This window comes from Tenrec ecaudatus, chromosome 13, assembly GCF_050624435.1.
Source record: "Tenrec ecaudatus isolate mTenEca1 chromosome 13, mTenEca1.hap1, whole genome shotgun sequence".
Classification (NCBI taxonomy): Eukaryota; Metazoa; Chordata; class Mammalia; order Afrosoricida; family Tenrecidae; genus Tenrec; species Tenrec ecaudatus.
In genome coordinates this window covers 89,258,569-89,262,643 of record NC_134542.1, presented here as the reverse complement: position 1 = coordinate 89,262,643, position 4,075 = coordinate 89,258,569, and the positions used below count along the sequence as shown (strand labels likewise).

Sequence of the window (4,075 nt, the reverse complement as noted above, 5' to 3'; positions counted from 1 at the left end):
GATTTTCCCGCTTCGTGCTTCACCTTTCTGCATCATCAGCCTGCAGCTACATGAGTCTCAAGAGGACCCTGGCTTGTTTCAGACTTATGGACCTGAGTTGGACTGTATTGGGATGCCTTCTTGATATAAGCTTGCTTTTTGATATAAAGTTCTGCATTATACATAGATGAGTTTCACTGGATTTGCTTCTCTAGACAGCCTGGCCTAACACAGGAACTTTCCCCCGTGAATCACTCCTCCAGAGGCCAAGTCCCTTTGCAATGGGACTTCCTACTCTGTTTTCCCACTCTGCTTTTAGCAGGGAAGGTGGCAAAGTGATGTTGTGAAACTTTCAAGGCGAAGCCAGAAAAGGCCTTGCAACTTCTGCTTTCAGTCCTTTGAGCCCCTGAGACTACCGTGGTGTACACAATCCTGGGATCCCAGCACCATGGCGACTGCAAAGAAGGACAGTGAGAAGAAGGGCCATCTGGCTATTAATGAACCTGTACAGAGAGTACATCTTCAGCATGCAGAAGCGCATCCATGCATGGGCTTCAGGAAGCATGTCCTCAGGCACTCAAGGAGATTTCAAAGTTGTCCATGAAGGAGATGGGAACACCCAATGTACAACTCAACCCCAGGCTCAACAAAGCTGTCTGGGCCAAAGGAATCAGGGACATCCCCTACAGTATCTACGCCCAACTGTCCAGGAAACATGATGAGCATAAAGACTCGCCAAACAAGTTCTGTACATTGGTTACCTATGTACCTGTCACCACTTTCAAAAACCTCCAGAAGGTCAATGTGGAGGAAAACTAGTGGAAGATTGCCTTCAAAAAACAAACAAACAAACAAAAATCCTGGGATTAAAAAAAAGAAAGAGATGCCCAGACATCCCAGTAGCTTAACTGAGACCCCAGACAGAGGAGAGAAGCCTTCTTTGCTCATTCCCACATAGCTGAGTCATCAGCCAACTTGGCTACATGAGTGTATGCGGAAGACCAGAATTGAACAGCCCAGTCAATCCACAGAACCGAGGGACATATAAGTCCTGGTTTTAAACCACCAGATGTGGGGTGGTTTGTTACACTGCAACTACAAGTAATTGCATAGCGCATACAGATGATTATATAAATGTAGTATTTATCCAAGATCATAACTGAAATCATGTGAGTGGCTGCATGATCTGAGGGAAAAAAATCAACTCAGGACTAGAAGTTGGGGGTAGGAACAAAAAGGAGGATGCAATATTTAAGTCCTATGCCCTCCACACCTAGAATTTCTAGCATGATTCAAACAAACCAAATCCTATAGGACAGAGTAGAACTGTGCGTGAAGTGTACAAGGCTGTAAATCTTTTTTTTTTTAATTTTAACAATTTATTGGGGCTCATACAATTCTTTTCACAGTTCATATATATACATACATCAATTGTATAAAGCACATCTGTACAGTCTTTGCCCTAATCATTTTTTTCTCTTTTCTTCTTTTACATTTTATTAGGGACTCATACAACTCTTACCACAATCCATACATATACATACATCAATTGTATAAAGCATATCCATACATTCCCTGCCCCAATCATTCTCAAGGCATTTGCTCTCCACTTAAGCCCCTTGCATCAGGTCCTCTTTTTTTTCCCCTCCTCCCTCCCCCTTCCCCCCTCCCTCATATGCCCTTGGTAATTTATACATCGTTGTTTTGTCATATCTTGCCCTATCCGGAGTCTCCCTTCCCCCCTTCTCTGCTGTCCCTCTCCCAGGGAAGAGGTCACATGTGGATCCTTGTAATCAGTTCCCCCTTTCCAACCCACTCACCCTCCACTCTCCCAGCATCGTCCCTCACACCCTTGGTCCTGAAGGTATCATCCACCCTGGATTCCCTGTACCTCCAACCCTCATATGCACCAGTGTACAGCCTCTGTCCTATCCAGCCCTGCAAGGTAGAATTCGGATCATGGTAGTTGGGGGGAGGAAGCATCCAGGATCCGGGGGAAAGCTGTGTTCTTCATCGATACTACCTCACACCCTAATTAACCCATCTCCTCTCCTAAACCCCTCTATGAGGGGATCTCCATTGGTCGACACTTGGGCCTTGGGTCTCCACTCTGCACTTCCCCCTTCATTTAATATGATATATATATACATATATATACATGCATATATACATATACACATGTATACACATACATACACACACTTATATCTTTTTTTTTTGCATGATGCCTTATACCTGGTCTCTTGGGCACCTCGTGATCGCACTGGCCGGTGTGCTTCTTCCATGTGGGCTTATTTGCTTCTGAGCTAGATGGCCGCTTGTTCACCTTCAAGCCTTTAAGACCCCAGACACTATCTCTTTTGATAGCCGGGCACCATCAGCTTTCTTCACCACATTTGCTTATGCACCCATTTGTCTTCAGCGATCCTATCATGGAGGTGTGCAGTCAATGATATGATTTTTTGTTCTTTGATGCCTGGTAACTGATCCCTTTGGGACCACTCGCTCACTCAGGCTGGTGTGTTCTTCCATGTGGACTTTGTTGCTTCTGAGCTAGATGGCCGCTTGTTTATCTTCAAGCCTTTAAGACCCCAGTCACTATCTCTTTTGATAGCCGGGCACTTTCAGCTTTCTTCACCACATTTACTTGTTCACCCACTTTGGCTCCAGCCGTTGTGTCGGGAGAGTGAGCATCATAGAGTTCCAATTTAATAAAAGAAGGTATTCATGCATTGAGGGAGTGTTTGAGTAGAGGCCCAAGGTCCTTCCGCCACCTTAATACTTAACCTATAAATATAGACACATAGATCTATTTCCCCATCCTCCTATATATATTTGCATGTACATGTCTTTGTCTAGACCTCCATGAATGCCCTTTGACTCCTAGCTCTTTCCTCCATCTCCCTTGACTTTCCTCCTGCCCTACTACCATGCTTCATCGCCACCTGGGCTAGAGTATACCTCTTCTCTAAGCAACCTTACCCTTGATCATTTCCCACCAGGCCTGCAAGGCTGTAAATCTTTATGGAAGCAGACTGATCTCTCAGTTCGCATTCAAACACTACACCACTGCACCAGGGCTCCATTAAGCTATGCACACCTGTATAAATGTAAAATATGATAACTCCTTTTCAGCCTCACAACAATGCTAGGATGTTTCAGAGACATTAAAGTATATGACCAGTGTCCAAATTCAATAAAATAATGGGGGGAAATCTCATACTTGGTTTGGATCTCTTTTCACTGCTGGACACTGCCACCCATTAGCACCACAGTCCCAGTCTAAAAAACTAGGAACTAAAAAGTATGAACATGAGAGAAATAGAGATCTGATGGTTGGTTTCATGTGTCAAATTGGCTCTGGTTATCTGTTGTTTGGCCAAATCCTACTCTAGATGCTGTCATGGAGTAGTTAAATATGAATAGATAAATTTTCTTCACTAGGACATCTTAGCTAACATGATGTAATTAAATATAGCATGACCACATCTAATTCAATGTAATATCATCACTTTTCATATGTAATTTATTGCAATGCAATCAATAAATTGAGGTCAGACCAGTAAACAGTGTATCCTAAACTTAATCGCTTCTGAGCTGTAAAATACCAAAACAGACACAGAGATAGAAAAACAAAGCAAGCTAATATGTTCAGATCATCTACAAACCAAGGAACTTCAAGGATGCCGGCAGCCACTTGATGCTGGAATAGACAAAGAGGCCCCTCTCCCTATAGTCATGCTCTACATTTGGATTTCTTGCCTCCTGAACTGTGAAAAAATTAATTTCTGTTTTCAGTTGCCCACAGGAAATAAGGCACTAAGTAGACGATATAACCTAATATTCAGGAGTAATTGTGCTATGAGCAAAAGAGAATTCCCTCAAACTCTTGCTATCAATCCTGAGAAAGCAACCTAATATCACCATCTTCCTTTTTCCCTTCCCTCTAGTTTCAGGGAAAGGGAGGCCCTCTTCCTGTAGAAAGCTAACCAGTCCGTCTGCACTCAAGACTCATTGTTGTTTATTTACCTTCAACCTAGGCAGCTACCTGCTGAAATCTAATTGCTACTTCAACCACTAAAATTTCAAAAGAAAT

At 43.1% G+C, this 4,075-nt stretch overlaps 1 pseudogene; it reads left to right on the top strand.

Annotated features, from left to right (window-relative positions):
* The first annotated feature begins 427 nt into the window (after positions 1–427).
* LOC142424897 (large ribosomal subunit protein eL31-like) lies at positions 428–798 on the top strand (annotated as a pseudogene).
* Positions 799–4,075: the final 3,277 nt, after the last annotated feature.